Raw genomic sequence first — 17,472 nt, forward strand, 5'->3', positions numbered from 1 at the left:
GTCCAAAAAGGCGAAACCATGACGGTAAGGGGTGTTACATTTCTAGTTGACATATTACTGGAAGGGTATTCGCTCTGCGGAGCCCAGAGACCACTTCTGTAAAACCTTCCTGGTAGTGAGAGGAACAGATCCTAAAATCAGTCCATTTTAACAGGTCTACAGATACTCGTAGATCGGACACTGTAGCCAATTGATTTTTCCTTGATTAAAATTTGAATGAGAACTTCGGACTTTAATCTAGGTGCCCAATTAATCGTTCGTAACAAACACTCTCGAAGTTTGAGCATGAAGCTAGCTAATATAATATTTATTTGCGCGGTTGAAAAGAGAGTTCGCCCGATCTTGCGCGGAACACCACAGATATAGAGATAAAATATAGCACCTAATGTCTCTTGGTATAAGAATATATCTCTCCTCTATTTCGGGCTGAGTCCATATATTAGCTGTTATTTGACCACTATATAATACGGCCTTTAAATTACCGAACTTAATTAATATTTCATTGCTCATATCCTCTGTTTTGGTTGGTGTTGTAGCACGAGTAGATTAGCCTGTCAAATTTCTCTATCCGAGTATATTCAACCTTTCAGCTGCTCTTTCCGCTGTAGGATGAGGAACTATGTTGGCTGATTTCGGGGGCCTAGAGGTGGAGAGCAAAAAAATAGTTTCTAATTGATACTTGGGAAAATCTTTTGAGTTTCTTTGCATAATTCTTTCTCTCTGAGAGCCTAATCAAGCTTTTAGCTGCTCTTTCAACACAATCACCATCTGCGGCTAGAAGGGGGGTATGGGGCTTGGTTTCTGGCTTCGAGGACTTGATTGTTGTGTGGGTCACCTACCAATTTGTTTTGACTAATTTGCGTAGAACACGGCAACGGTTGCAGTTGCATTTGCACTTTTTGCGACTGCACCAGTTGACTTGTTGTTGTCGATGTTGTTCTTGTTGTTGTGGTTGTTCTTTTTGTTGAGTTACATAATGATGTTGAAGTTGTTGCTGCTGTTGTTGTTGCTTCTGCATCGCTGGCTGAGGCATGCAATGGCTGTTAGCAAATCGCACGAGTTTTACAAATTTCGCGCAAATTGCTGCGACTGTTGTAAATGAGCCGGCCCAGACTCGATTGCGGATGCGACTCCTGCCGCTGCTGCTGCTGTTGCTGATGGCTTTGCAACTGCAGCCGCTGGGCCACACACAGACGGGGATAGGGGTACCCAAAGGGATGCCTCTGTGTGACATGATGCTGCTGTTGTTGGTGGTGCGGCTGCTGCTGATGCTGTTGCCAGCGCATGCGTCGCACGCTCAGGGCACCACAGGGATACGCAACCTGAAAGAGAATTGATGAGAGATTCAAGAGAGAAACACAAGCACAGAATGTGGCACAACACTCAAAGGAAAACTCAAAGAAAATATTGCACTCATCTTGCTTCGAATGCGGAATAAGAGGGTAAAAAAAACAACAAAAACATCAATGAGCATAGTAGGATTGGAGTGGACTGGAATATATGTATGTATCAATATATATGTGGGTGTATATATGACAAACAGAAATCATGGTCATAGGAAGTACGTATCTTTGCTTTTATATAGAATCTTAGGAGTACAATAGAATAGAGTAGAAACAACATCAACAACAACAACATCAATTATAGAACAACATCAATATATGGAAGTCAATAACAACATCGATTTATATAACTTATATATTTTATATATATTGTCAGTAGAGCCCCATTATCGGGTCTCTCGATCCCGTTCCTTCAGTTTCAGTTCAAAATAAAAACCCAAAGTCATGAAATATTTGGATTGGAGATTTGCTTAGAGACTTAGAGACATTCAAAAGATACACATACACATAGATGGTACACATAATCGTATAAATATGGCACTTACCTTTTAGAAAAACACATTTTTTTATATTATAAACAGTTTCAAGAGTAAAAAAGTGCAGAGATAGAAGTGAGAGAAAAACATTGACAAGGCATGCAAATATGTGTTTTTTAAATACTTTATGCTAAGATATCTTCAAAATATAAAAATATATCAAATTCTATCGCCGAATTGTTATAAGAAAAGGGTATTAAAAAGGAGTTAATAATATATCGCTACCAAGGGAGATCTACAAAATTACTTTTCCCAGAGTGTCACGCATCGAATTTATGCATCATTAAACCATAAAGAACACCAAAAGAAGGCTTCTCTCTACGGAAAATTTCAATTACTCTGAGAATTTAAGAGTGGGCCATAAAAATGAGAGGAAAAGGGGGAAATATTCAAATTAAATGGCCAGCCCAAAGGAACAGCTGTTTTTTAAGCGACCGCTCCATAAACAAGAATTTCCATTTTGTGCCAAGAAAAAAATGTATAAAATGTATACAAAATATGGAGCTCAACAAATGAAATTGGTAAAAATGGAAACTGCAGCAAATAATTCAAATTAAAATGTCTATTGGCGCGGGTTGCGGACCATTGAACTAAGCCAACCAAAAAAAGGCATTAAATACAATTTGTGATATGTGTAAATGGAAAACCAGCAAACAGTTTTTGGCGTGTGATAAAAAATAATTGAGATATCAAAGGGAAAGAGTCGCTAACGAAATGGTTTATGGGAAAACACTACCCAAAACCCAACAGCATGGCCTCTACTTTCTATATTTTCCATTCAAAGAATATAATAATTACAAAGCGAAACGTTCGCAAACGACTAACGGAGTCTGGGATTTCGGGCTAGCCGGGCAGGGCGTGGAAAAATATTTAAAAATTCAATAAAATATCAAACGAATTCTCCATAACGGTCTATGTGGCCGCGACTGCCTCTTTAATGGGAATTCACATTTTCCAGGCTCTATTGTAAGCCATTTGTGGCCATAGAAATGCCCAATTTAAAAATATTGTGTGCCTTAAAGCCGTGGCGCAACAGTTGTTCGTTTCGCGGCTGTCTGTATGATGTGCGAAATATGTAAGAGCACCTTGTGGATCCCATCCCAGCCACGAGAATTTCCACATTTTTATTACGATGTGCGGCACTTCAATAAAAATGTCGCGCATTTGGCTTTCAAATGCAAAAAGCAGCTCCAGCTCCACTCTGTCGTCTGGCAGTTTTCTAATAAAATATATTATTACACATGCGCCTGCATAAAATATTCTCTTTGTAGTCGGCGTCGACCACATTTCATGGATTTGCCAAAGTTGAAAATTGCTTTTGCTGATGCGGACGTTCCTGTGCAGACAATTTTTTATGGTTGCCACAAGGAGATGCCTCTTTTCACATTAATCAAGTCCTTTTCCTCATTATGAGCAGGGTATTGTGGTTTTCCAATGGTTGGGTTTCCCTGCTACTCCACCCGTTTTTAGGTCATCCCTTTACCATTTTTAATCTTTGCTTTGCTGGCGGGTTTTCTCTCCTTTTTTTCTCGCTTATGCGTTGCTTTCCCTTTGACTCTGCGCTTTATGCTTAATTGCTTCTTTGGCTCTCAGTCTCCCCCACTTTGTTCTCTTTTATATTTGAATAAGAAGGCAACAGGAACAGCAACAACAGGAAACACTTTTAAATCGAATATAAGGTAGCTCCTAGCCGCAGGTAATCCCCTAACAGAGAAGGAGGGATTTCGAAGAAGAGCTTTCTTGCTGTCGGCATGAAACCGCAAAGAGCAATTCGTTGGCCATAAATTTCCAAGCGGATTTAATTGCCAACAAAGCCTTGGTGAAAAAAGAAACTAGAGTGCACTCCCTTGTCTTGTCTGAAAAAGACCGAAATATACATATAAAACTCATTAGTCTCGAGAATATGCATATGCATGTAAAGTATAAGGATAAAAGTTAATCTGTTCATTGCCGAAGTTGTAGGGCTCCGAGAGCAGCTAAATATATTTCACGGTTGAAAAATTATCAATTCGCGGCAGTGAACTTTTATTTGCCTTACCCACATGCGAAAATGCCTCTTTTGCTAGAAATTTCGGTCTATTTTAATTGATTAACTTTGAAAAATTATAATTAAACTGTCAGTCGCATCGGAGTGCAGATACCGGCTCTATTCTACCTCTCCTCTCTCGTTCCGAACTGTCACTCGCTGTACGAGAATGGGTTGAGATATTTTCTCCTTTTTAAATCTTAAATTCCTCTTAGTCGGGAGACATGGCGGCATACACGGACAGAGGGACTCCTTCTGGGCTACACTTAATTAAAAGAGCATCCGGCCAAAGCAGCAGAAAAAATTCCTCATCTACCCACTGGGCCTCCGCCTCGAACCTTTACTTTGCCTCTCCTGCTCTCCTGCCTGGTGTGAGTAAGCGAATTCATTTCCCGCTTTCGGCCGTTGATTGATATGCCAATGAAGCGAATGCCGTTCTCCAAGCCGGAGAGCTGCAAGCCCAGACCTAGACACAGACACAGACACAGACCTCAGAGCTCCCAAACAAGACCAAAGAAGAAATGTTAAAAAAATCTAGTTCGTTAGTTCTTATGCAAAGCGGAACAATAGCATACATTGCGGTCCAGTCGGCGACGCAAAATCAACAAAAATGCAGATGGGGCCAGATAAATTGCCAAAGTGAAGCGCCAAGCACCCCAATTCCAATCGCTTTTAGTTCTCTTCGCTTCGTCTCGGTGTAGGTCTGGACTGGCCAACAATTTGGATTATTTTTTTATGGGCCCTCCGACAAACCAAAAAAAAACAAAAAAAAAATGGCAAGGAGGCGAGGTGTGGGTGTGTAGCACTAAAATCAAAGGCCTTTTGGCTTTCGATTCTTTTGCGGTTTTAGATGCGGATGTATGTATGCTCTGCAGCTGAAGGTGACGCAAATTGGTGTCATTCATAGCTGTTCAATGGAAGGAAAATTATGCAATTAAAAACATTAGTATGGAAAACATACTCTCAAAAGTATCATGAGAGAAATATTCTTGGAAAATATTTTTTCAAAGTTCCCAAAATTATTCCACAGTCCTTAAGTTTCTACAATTTTTGTAATGCTTAAATAGGTTAAAAGTATAAGGTACACTACCGCGAATCAGTGATTAACACTAAAATGAATATTCTGAACATTTCATAGAGCGATTTCGCCAGGTAAATTTAATTTTTTATAAACATTAATTAATTCTGTTGCTGTAAGTTCAATCCACAGCTTTCCTTTGCTCCAATCAGAGACCTTTCTCCTTAGGGTCCACTTTCAGGTCGAATGCAGAGCATTTCTCAGCCGTTGAATTTCTCAGCCGCCAGAGCCTGTCTTTTTTTTGGACGCAACATGAGAGGGCGTTCTTGATTAATTGCAGAGTGTGGTTAAATTCTTTTTTGTGCTGATTTCGGCAGTTTTTCTGCGGTTAGCTCCGATTCTTCCCCCAGCCTGTACTTTCGTGGAGTACGGACACGTAAGCAAAAATATTTTACAGCTGGACAGCGCGGAAACACAATGCTCAGGCCTCGGACCAAAGAAGAGTAGGATCAAGAGGAGGAGGAGGAGGAGGAACGACACCGCGAAATTGCCGGAATAAAAGTGTCTATTGCCGGTGGTCTGATCATCCTGCTATACATATATCTGTTCTGGCTACAACTCCTGCTCCGGCTCTTTTTTCTCCAGTTGAGAATTAGCAAAAGCCCGGGACCATTTATCAATTGGATGCAGCTTTGGGGCACTGCACCGTCCCATTCCCATTCCCAGTAGTAGAATCTTAAAGTATGCACTATATTATTTACTGCATACATTTCGTTAGTTGCTTGGTTGGTTGGTTGGTAGGGCGGATACATATGATACTCATAGTGGAAAGTAGGATAGGAGGAGGGAGTGGTTCAGTTGTGGCGATTTCCGCCAGGAATTTCTTTCGCAGACACTTCCTGGTGTAAGGATTTCTGGCCGACTCCTGGCATGTGTGCAAAGTTACTGCCCACATCCTGTCTCCTGTCTCGCCTCGCTGCAGATATTTTTCATTTTCGAAAAAATTTCCGTTATGATTTCCTCTCCGCCGATGTGCCGCCATGCACCCACACAATTCGGAGCAGTTTTCCGTGCTCGTTTCTCTTTTTCTCTGTGCAAAATTTGAATACGACAAAGCAGCGCATAAGATTCAGATAAAGCCAAACTGCCAGTTGCCATGAAGTTGAGCGCTACTCCAGCCCCAGCTCCAGTTGCCGCTCCAGTCCTTCCGCCCGTTCGCCCTTCTACTTATTTGACTTTTCATTTTTATGCTAAACTGTTTCCTCTCTGCGGACAGGCCGCATTTCACTTGCACAAAAAACTTAGCCCCATCCGAACCATGTTCTGAAGCGGAAAACGGAAGTTATATCGTCCGAGCGCCGAGTAACAGCAGATTGCATGCGGGAGGCGACACCCGATCCTTCAGCTGTAGGACTCCACTCATCAAAGCACTCTCGATATGTTAATTACCACTCATGGAACGGTTGTTTCAAGAGAGAACCCGGTCGAACACTCTCCTCTACTCAATGAATCAACTCTTGTGCAACAGGATACCCTCTTCCTCCTTCCTTTCTTCTCCAGCAGCGACAGCTGAACAAAAGGCTGAGTTTCCCTTGCTAAGAAAATTTTAATAAGAGCTGCTATGAAAAGTTTTTACCACACACAAACACACACACTCATTCACAGCCAGACATCTAGCTAGACAAGTGGTACAACGAGCTAGAAGTTCTATAAGAACGCAGGCAAGAAGGAAAAACTCCATAACCATCTCTATCTCAGGCTTGGGCTAAGAAAATGTAATAAATTTCTATACAAAAACGACAATAAATTTTTCTCTCTCCCACTCCCTCTCTATCGAACAGTGAGACAACTAAATGTGAAAACAAAAAGAGGGAAGCGGAGTAGGAGCATTTGATAGGCAAGCCAACCATCACCATCCAGCATATCTATCCATCTATATCTATTTTCCAGAGTTTTTACAATTGCTGCAACAATACACAAACCGTTTTGCATATTTAATAAACTTTTCTGTTCTGGGCTTTTATTTTTTGTTTGGTTTTCCATTTTTGTTTTTGTTTGTCGTTTTATGCAAAACTAAATTTCGATTATGAATTTTAGACAAGGGCCAAAGTCAGAGCCAGAAGCAGAGTCAAAGGGCAGAACAACATGTGGAGACATGGGTCATCAAGATCTCTATGTAGGTTTATTTACACTCGGGAATATCCTGCTTCGAATGATCTCCTGGGGAATGGATACGGATACCCATTCCATATTTATATATAAGTTTCCCCAAAAAGAACATTTCATATCATTAAATTGTTCATGTTATTGTGTGTGTTGCCACCACTCTGACTCCCCGTCGAGTCGTAATATTCCACACCAATTTTGACACTATTTTTACTAATTTCAATTATATAGTCTGAATGTCCAGCTAACGCGGTGTTCCTGGGACAACGGAAAATCAGAAACCTAAAACATACGTTCGTTTCACGCATTAACAAATTTACACGTGTTTACCATTTCAGGGAGATAACAATAACAAACATAAATAGTCATAAATTCGATTTAGAAAAACGAAACTTTTAATTTATTGACTGTGAAAATTTGCAAACATTTCGCTTACCATTTCGCTTTGTTTGCCAGCCAATTGCCACCCAACCGCCCCCTGGCTGCCTGAACACTGACCACTGACGGATAGAAAGACTTTTGCAAACATAATTTATCAAAATTACAACAAATGCCACAATGACAGAAAAACAAAAAACGACTAACAAAAACAAAATGTAGTTTTCACATTTTGCAGTGGGCCATGCGAGGGTGCGATGGAAAAGGAGGTTTTTATGCTAGAGTGCGGGCCATGCAAAGACATTAAAGCTCAAAGATAAAATTCATGTTTTATATATGGATAGTGTCAAAAATGAAAGAATAAAGTAAGAATCGTATTCGACTTTGAAGCATTCAATACTATACTATATCATATAATCATCTGATTTCGAATTAATATCCGATGATTTATGAAGAGACATATGAAAATATAGTTCGCCGTATTTGGTTATATAATCTTTAAGCCGAAGATTTATTTCGTGTTTTATACATCGGAAATTCATGGAATGATTTCTCGTACTGTGTTTGGGATGTGTCTCATCTGGCACTGCCTATGGAAATCTAGCTAATTAAACAAAAAATGCAAAAGCCACCGAAATACCCACTTTCGAAAACTAATATAAACAGCGGGGTAGATCGGGACTCCAGGCACTTACCCCTGATATGGCCTGCTTGTCATCGAAGAGCGTCGTTGTCTGTGCGGCGGATGAGGTCGGCGAGCTGGCCGCCGTGGCCGTGGAGCTGTCCGGTGTATAGTAGGTCAGGAAAGCGCAGCCTGCAAAAAATTATGGAAAGGAAAACGTGTTTCAAATTCTTATTAAATTTCAGTATTTAGGGTGCAAACTTTAGTGTAGATCTCCAACAGATCAGCTGTTGGAAAATCAAGCTGAGCTGCTTATCAACTGACGCCATCCTTGGCGTTGAATGATAAAGTTAGATGCATTGACAATTTGACGGGGGGAGACAAATTTTCCGACATAGAGGCTTTCACCAAATTTGATTTTATTTGATTTTAGATTGTACACAAACCTCAGAGAGTGAACATCGTTACCCTTTGGAGAAGTATAAAAATAGTTCAATCCTAATTGAAAATAAAAAAAAAGTTTAGAATGGCAGAAGCCACAAGTCATTTTATCGCCAGCTGACAACTGCAACTCTCTGCTTTTGGTGAAAGCGGATATATTTTTGGCGGTTCTGGATTGTCTCTGCTCCTGGAGGCTTTGGCAGTGGCTGTGCTCAGGGCGCAGGATCACTACAAAAGCAACATCAGGCTGCTCCGGGTGGATTTGGAGCCAAGCCCGTGTTCGGGTGTTCTCCGGCCTTGGGGGCCAGTCCCACCTTTGGGGAAGGCGCAACATTTGGCAATTTCAAATGATTTGGCGGCCTTGGAGCCAACAATAACGTCTTCGCACCACTAGACGTCGGAGCCCCAGGGAATCTGGCAGGCAGCAACATCTTCACCACCTTGGGTGGACAGAAATCTGGATTTTCCTTTGGCAATCTTGCCCAGAACGGCAAAGCCAGAAGCCAGAAGCATTTGTCGGATCAAACTTTATCCAATATCGCTAAATATATGTTTTGTTGGATATAATTAGTTGTTTTGTTCTTTAATATGCAAGTGCTAATATCAGCAGATTCGGTAATCAGATAGATATGGTTATGCGTGAGTTAGTGAGTATAGCATGAAAAATAAGTTGTTCTTGTTGAATTAGGAAATAATCAAAATAAAATAAGAAAACTCGAAATATGTGGTTTCCCCACCAGTCCTTGTATCTATTAGAGTGTCTGTCCTCCTTTTGCTTTTCCTGTTCCCTGTTTCATTTTGTTGCTCAATTAAGGCTGGGATGCGATGTGGTGTGCATATGATTTCCAAGCTTTCCAGGCTTTGCGTGTGGAACTCGTCAACGTGTTTAGCGCTGTTTTGTGGCCATTTTCATAAATCCGTGTAATTGTTTCTCTTTTCTGTTTCACTGTCGAGCTGTGGTGACTGTCGGGCGGTCCTCTGTACCCTCCCTCATTCACTCCTCTGCCACTGTTCACCATACGGCTATAACACAAGGCGGACCCCGTGTCAGGTCAGACCTATTTGCCGACATGGAGATGGAGTCGGCCAACGCAAACCCCATCTATGACATGCGGTTTAAACGTCACCCAATCCTGCCCCTTCAACCGATTGTCTGCTCAGCCCTTCCACTCCTATAGGTGCAACAACAATTATATTTAATTTTTAGGCACGTTTAGGCCAGGCATGAACGCTTTCGAGTCCATTCTTGGTGGCTTTTTGTCTGGCAACATACCTCTCACAGGCCACAGCATGCAACACGTCAAAAGTTAAACAACAAGCGTCGGCCGTTGACTGTCAGCGCGGTCTAAAAACATAAAAACTGTCGGCACATTGCTAAATTTCCAGGAAATTATTAGGAGCTCTCTAGCAGGAAAGGCGGGGAAGAGAAGCAGGGTGGACAACTGCCAGTAATTAAAATGAGTAAAATATAAGAGGAACAGCAACGAGCGCAAAACGGCTGACCAAAGAGTCTGGCTAGCGTAATGAGTTTATTAATTAATAAAAATCACCCTCTTGCCCGCCCTGAATTTTCCAATAATGGAATTCGGCGCCACGCACTTACTGCAGGTCAGTTACTTCTTCAGTGAAGAAGAGCAACGAAATAATCAGCTACAGAATAGAAGGAATAGAGTGAACACACTCAATGCCATTCATGAATATGCGGATGTGTGTGCAGGTCCATTGCGAAACACCTCCTCGAATTTACAGGAACGCATATCTTAGAAAAGATGCATCATGTACATATATCCAATATTTATAGTAACAACTTCATTGATGCGCCTTAGAGTTCTACAGCTCTTCAGCTAATCTTCCTTTTTTCCAGAAACATGATAACAATAGTTCTGCCTGGTTTTGCCAATACTGTGGAATTACTTTATCGTATAACCACCCATGAGTCTGAAAAGGTTTCTGCACAACGTTTATTATTTTTCCTGTATGCGAGTGGCTTTTATCATACATCATCGGCAAACAAATGGCTTCTCTATGAAGCGAAAGGCTGCTTACGATTTTTAAAATACAATTTTTCTGACTTACCAGGGAACCATAGTGACCCGCCAACACATGGAGAAAGGAAAAATATTCTTCCTTTAAATTAAATAGTATGGGAATTATTTCATCAGAATTCTATAGACCTTTCTCTCAGTGCACCTCTGCCCTTCTATTATTGGTGTGTGCTCCTCTTTGTTCTGCCCGTTTTTTTGTAGTCGCGACAATTTGCGACATGTGCGTATTTTGCTCTGGCCTTTTGTAGCAAGAAACTTGAGTGTCAAGGCAGTTAAGTGGCTGCAAATTGGTATCGTTTAAAGGGACAGACCACCCCCCCACATTTCCACTTGCAACGCTGCCCCTACAACGTTGTTAACTGCGTTGTTAGCTGCTGGTCAAAGCAATTAGTTGCATAGTCTCCTCCCACCCAAAGCGAACAAAACAAAGGCGAAAGGTCCAACCCCTCTATTCGTATGGATGCGCAAATTCATCTCTCTTTGAATTTATTAGCCCACATTAACCACTTTCACTGGCATAACTTTCCGCTTATGTGGTTTTTGTAATGTGGCCCCGAAACATGATTTTGTTATACCCGGCCCTCAAAACTTTTCACTTAAAAAAGGAAGAGCAGACACTCATACGGATTTCTTTTGCGGCTGGCCAGAGGGCAGGGGCGAGTGAATACTCGTGTATTCACCTCAGCCCGCTAATGAATCATTTTTGCCAACCCACTGACCGCAGACTAAAGCACCACCAGGCACCAAACGCCAAGCCCCACTTTCTAATGGTTCTGGCTCTCTGCGGTTCTATAAGCAACAAAGAAGGCGAAAAGTTGAGACTAGAACGACAACTGAACAATTTAATTAGCATAAGTTTGCGCCCTTATCTTTCAGAATGCTCTCCCTTTATATCTCTCTCTTTATCTCTCTCTCTCTCTTTCGTTCACTCTGATTCTCTTAGCTTTGGAAATTGAAATATCAAAGACCAGAAATGTTTTATGCATTTTTATTTTGTGCAAATAAGTTTATTTTATTAAAAGTTTCAAAAGTGAAAGAAACAGAACGAGAAATGTAAGTAGGCACAGAAAAAAAAAACCAACTCAAATTTCTATAGTCTCTGCTTAGACCAAAGGATACCGTCTTCTCAGATGTATTGCTAAGTTTTCGAATTCTAAATGGCCAAGATTTAAAAAGAAACCTGATCATGTGGACATTTATAATGTCTACTCTGACAATTTTATAGCTCTATCTTTGAAAATCCCTAAATTTGAGACTATACTAGGGTAAACTTGTGCGAAACACAAAATATTTGAAGGTACAGGGTACCTCCAAGTATCGGATATTAAAAATTCAGAATCCTGCCAACTTGCGCTCTTTTTGGTTCCCTCTCCGTCCATAGCTCCTGTCAAAGTCATTGAAATTCAGTGCATGCATAAAAAATTAACTTGAGAGAGAACAGAAATAGAATCAGGAACGGAAACAGAAACAGAACCAGAAACAGAGGCAGCAACAGAAGAAGCAACATTGGGGCAATTTAAAGTCGCGCCTTTTGAGCTGGCTAAAAAAGTTGCTCGAGTGCCCTCCAGCGATGGGAGGGCTGTGGGGCTTTGATGAGTTGCAATTAAAATTTGTGGCTTGGCCTTGCAACTGCCAGTGGGGCTGATTCTACCACCTTTGACATTTCCCCCCGATCAGAAGGGCAGAGCCACAGACGGGCCCGTGGTGAATTATTAACAGCCAAACTACAGATTCGTGGAAAAGTAAATAAGCTTTTGACACACGCTACCACTACCACTACCCCCGATTCCGACAGAACAGAGCTTAGTCAGTCAGTCGGTCGTGTACATTAAATTCAATTGAATATTTCATAAGCTGCTAGACAGACCAGACAGAAGAGAGAGCGGAGTGCATAGAGTAGCAACAATAACCATTGAGAAAAGAATGCAACAACATGAAGAGCGGCTGCCAAAACACAAACAGCTCCCACCACAACCAACCCAAGCTCGCGCAGTGTCTCTAAAGTAAAAGTAATAGCACACTTTTCGGGGCTGGCAGGACTATTGTCTGGCGTCTAGGCCCCATGATGGTGCCCCACCATGATGGTGGCACTCTGATAATGGACGCTGAACTTTGCTTTATTACATGCAAAAAAAAAGAGAAATGTTGGAAAGACACAAGTCGAAGGCAAACCACAACAAGCAGCAAGTGGCAAAAAAAGGCCGGGGGACAAGAAAGAAAGAAAAGAATCTCGGACCGAAGCTCTACATACTCTTGAAGATACAAAATATTAAAGATATATATAAAAGTAGAAAGTTTTTAAAATGTTACATAAAACAAGACATAAAACAGACTTGCAAATGCATACCGACTAAGAGCTTGTTAAAGCTGATCAAGAACACATATACTTTATAGGATCACAAATGATTACTTCTCTGTGTTGCACGAAAATCATAATAACCTCTGCTAAAAAGCAATACAAAAAGCTGAAACAAGAATTCTGAAAAATTGCAGGGCGTGACTGTAAACTTTACAAGTGGCCCTCAAACAAATTTTGACCGAAACTATGACCTGGTCGGAGCGAGCAGAGAGGGAACGAGAAAAAGAGAAGGGAAAGGAAAGGAAAGAAAAGAAAAGGAGAGCCAAACATGAAAAATGGGTGTGGCAGGGCCCAACCAAATTGCCGCCTTATTAGTCATCCATGAATTATGCACCTTCAATTGGGAGAAACAGAAGCACTACCACGAGGGCAAGGATGGGGTAGAGCTCGTATTATCTAATATGCCACAGGCGTCTAGTTAAATAATTGACGTTTCTCCGACCCTGCCACCAAAGTATAGATGAAGGAAAGTCCTTATAAGTTATTCATTAAGTTATTATGTGTTTAAACCTCACACAATAAAATGTGGAGGGCCTATCAAGAAGCTCGCTCGCTGCCTTTTATTGTTTATTGGCACTCAGAAATTCCTCCCACACTCTCTAACCTCTGGGCTGGCTCCTTTGCAACATCTTAAGTGCAGCATAGAGTTTCTTTTACCTTCTCTGGCTCCCTCCACCACAGGAACAAAGGAACACAGGAAATTGTTATGCTTAATGGCTTTTCTTTTTCCGACACTGTTTTCCAGGACCTGCAGTTAGAAAAACCTTCAATGTTAAACGCTGCTCCCTAAATAATTGATTAGTTTGTGGCTCGTAAGTGGTTAAGTCTTTCTGCACCCTTTTTTTGGCTTCTGGCTCTGATTAAATCTCTCATTCCCCCACTACATCTCTCTGAAATGAAAGTTAATTTAGCAACTGGTACAAGATTCTGGGTCTTACCATGGTCTTAGCCGCAGCTTATGTCTTGAGTGGGTTACTGCTTTAAGATCCGTATCTTAAGCCCCGAAGTTGAATTGAGTTTGACTAAAGTTTCATGCCATACTTCAATATCAGCTGAATAAAATCTAGATTCGTGGAACTACTGGGAGGACCTTTGAGTTCTGTTCTCTTCGAAATTTCGCACATACAAGTATTTGCAAAAAGGACCAACTGGGACCAGTTTCAGGCTTTCTGTAAATTCTTCTCTTTCGCTCTTCACGTTTTCTCTGGGTACACTTATTGCTTTTTTTAATCATAACATAATGGGCCAGCATTATAGTTAATGGATTGCAAGTGTTGCCAGGCGGCGTCTTTCGCACTCGCACTCGCTCTTTGGTTTTTTAGCTTGCAAAAAGGCAAAGAGCTTCCCCATCTGCATTTCTGGGCTTCCATTCCCTAGCCGCATCCTGGCCGTCGAGAGCTCCGCTCCCCATATGAGCAGCTGTGGAAGTCAGCTCCCAGAGCGCCATTGCTTAATGGCGCTAGTTGCCTTTTAAGTGTAATTGCCGTGTCCCAAGTGTTTGTAATGTGAACGAATTTCTGCGATTTTTACCCGGGCACACAGAGGGAGGACCAGCAGAACTCTCCTGGTGCACTCACCGAAGCCTGTCTGCAGCTTTTAAAATTATTACTATATTTGTAAATATGCCGCTATACGATGGACCAACCTTATACCAACCCCAGAGTTAAACCTTTAAGCGAGGCCCCGAAAAGAGTGCTCTTTAGTTTTGTACTCACTCGCAATGTGCTCGTTGTGGAAGGCCAACATGTTTACTGTGTGTTTTCGGCTTTTCCGGTGTCCAAATATTTGTATTTATTGTACGCGGCTCTCTCTATGCGGCTTAGCCCGTTGTAGTATGAAAATTGTCCACCTATTTCGATCTTGTTTACGAATGCTGCCGTGAATTTCACACTTTGTTTTCGTGAATCAATCGAGTAAAATGGTATACTCGTCTAGTCGCTATCAATGCCTGGAAAAAGAGTGTACAAATTTCGATATTATTTACAGTTTATAGGATGAAAGGAATTATGGCTTAAGGAATATATTTTTTTTTTATTGTCATCGATTATTTTTTTTTTAATGGGCTACAAAAACAATACTTTATATTCCAACACTGCAATCTCATTGGCATTAAAGGATAATCACACAAAACTACATTGTGAAATGCAATAGAAATAAATAACTTAAGTTTCTCAAATTTGGACTCGAGTGCGACGCAGCTGCAGCTGGGACTCCACTTCCCGAGAGGCCTTGCTGTTTTGGGCCGTCTCGGAATTGGACTCGTTGGCTAGACTCTCCAGATTTGTGGCAAATTCCGCCACGCTCTTCTTCTGGCAAGGCCACGTCAAGGCAAAGGGAAATCTTTTGCTCTTTTGCAACGTCCAACATGGTAATTATAATAAAAATTATTTGGCGTGCAGAAAACTATAAAACTAATCTATCGATAAAAGAGCTGGAGAAAAAATGGCAATTGTATTACCCTTATTTCTCATTATTAAAGACTTCTGCCCAACAATTAAGTTCTACTGCTGACGCCTTCTTCTAGACCCCTTTTTTCTACTTTTAGTTGCGTTCTTCTAGACCCGCGTTCATACTTTATGGCTCAACGAATGGTTTAGGGCTCCAGGCTCCACTTCAGGATATTTTGCTCCTCTTCCTGCGGGTTTCACAAAATATTAAGACCATAACCATTAGTTTTAGGAAATAACTTTTAAGTGGCGCTGAATCCCAGTAAACAACGAAATACAGACACATGAAAATTGCATTGTGGACCCTTGGTATCCAGGCGGGAGCTACTACACTGATCCCCCCTGTGACTCTAGGCGGCACCGGCGGCGGCGTCGGCGGCCGCGGCTCAACGAAGCGCACACACACCCAAACGGAAGCACATGCTGCGGAAGTGAATTTTTTTCGCTTCCGTTTCTAGCACCGTAAGAAACAGTAGATGAGTGGTGGGGAGTCGAATAGCCAAGAAGAATGGCTAGGAGGTACCACTGCCACTCGGTAGTAGTAGAGTGCATGTTACCCATGCATAGTTAGGGACAGGCCCGGACAGGCGTTCAAACAATCAAAACTTAATGTCAAAAATACAATATGAACGAGAGGCGACAGGCACCAAAAGCAGCCAAAGCGAATGGAAAAACACTCGTTCACTCAGTCATTCAATCGTGCATTTAGTCAGGCATTCAACGAGTTTTGTTAGTCAGCTAGCTAAAGTTAGTTAACTGCCATGTCAAATAAGTAATGAAAAAACCAACTTCGATTCGATGTGGAGAGAAATCAATATTAAAAAAAAAACACCCTTAAGCCTAAAATGTACTTTAGAATGAAGAATTCCTTTTAGCAAAGTATCAAATCGAATGATAAAATGATTAAAAAATCAATTATTTGAAGGGATTTTACCAGGATAATGCTACCAAGATGATACCAATATTTTTAGAATATTATTCGGAATACGGATTTTATTTAGTGAATAATTAAGAAAGCATTCAACGGAAGTACCTCATGTTTACTCATGGTTATCAGTGATCAGAATACGTATCTCATTGAATATTCAACCATTTTCAATCTCATCAATGCCTCCGTTAACCGTATGTTTCCTCTATACAGAAGTCCCACCAAAAATTCCGGGTCGAAATAACACAAACTTACTCAGTGGGCTTTCAAGGGGTAATGCAAGGTGAGTGCCAGTTGGACTTCATGTTCGAGTATGTCTGGCTGCGCGACTGTGTAGCACTTCCACTTCCGCGACGGAAACTAATGAACGTAGCATGCAGGAGACAGGGCTGGGGCGAAATATACTTGGAACCATACGAAAATGTTTCGGAAAATCTTAAATGAATAATGGAAGATAAGAAACTTTCCTTTATCTGAATGCACTGGTATTAATATGACTTTAATTTAAATAGCTTTGCTTCCCAGAAGCTACCATAACTGAGAAATATGCCAAGAATTTCTGGCTTGGAAGAAATTTGTGAAACCGCGAAAGTGCAAAGAGGGCCACAGGCAAAGTCATCAAGCCATGGCCCACAGCAACAGTCCCGGCACAAGGAGACGTTCTTCCGACCATTTCCCTACTACAAGGATATTTTTTGGGCAAGACTTGGCTTACAAATTAAAGTCGAAAATTACATTTGTAACGCTTTCGCTTTTTAATTAGAAGCTCGGGGACTGACGCCTATTCTGATTGCTTTGCGAGTATGCTTGAATGCAGTTTGTAGTTATCTGTCAAGGCCTGACCTCAATTGAATGCCAGCTTGTTTTCTCAAAAATACTTATACTTATACTGTATTTTAGTATATATATACGTACGTGTGAGCAGACCAGTACCAGTGCCACCCATCTATACTACCACCCTCGAACAACTTTCTTTACTTCGCGAATTTCGGCTTAATTAGCAAATTGACAGCATGACGTTGAGTGGGAAGCATTTAGGGGCTGCTTTACCCCCACCGACGAAGAACTGGCCACAAACTATGGGTGGAAAGTACTATAGCACTATGCCCTCACTTCTTTATCCACCTTATTGAGGACATCGAAAATTTAATGAGCCCTAAACG

General features: G+C 41.3%; 1 long non-coding RNA gene across 1 annotated transcript in view; it reads right to left on the reverse strand.

Moving 5' to 3' along the window:
* Positions 1 to 8,178: 8,178 nt before the first annotated feature.
* Positions 8,179 to 17,472, reverse strand: part of LOC6601530 — a 35,095-nt gene continuing 25,801 nt past the window's right edge. Inside the window, exons 2-3 of the long non-coding RNA XR_003409106.1 lie at positions 14,650 to 14,882; positions 8,179 to 8,281 (exon numbers count right to left, since the gene is read on the reverse strand). This is a non-coding gene — a long non-coding RNA (uncharacterized LOC6601530). The remainder of the gene's footprint in view (positions 8,282 to 14,649; positions 14,883 to 17,472) is intronic.

This window comes from Drosophila persimilis, unplaced genomic scaffold (genome assembly GCF_003286085.1).
Source record: "Drosophila persimilis strain 14011-0111.01,24,50 unplaced genomic scaffold, DperRS2 tig00000715-arrow-arrow-pilon, whole genome shotgun sequence".
NCBI classification, from domain to species: domain Eukaryota; kingdom Metazoa; phylum Arthropoda; class Insecta; order Diptera; family Drosophilidae; genus Drosophila; species Drosophila persimilis.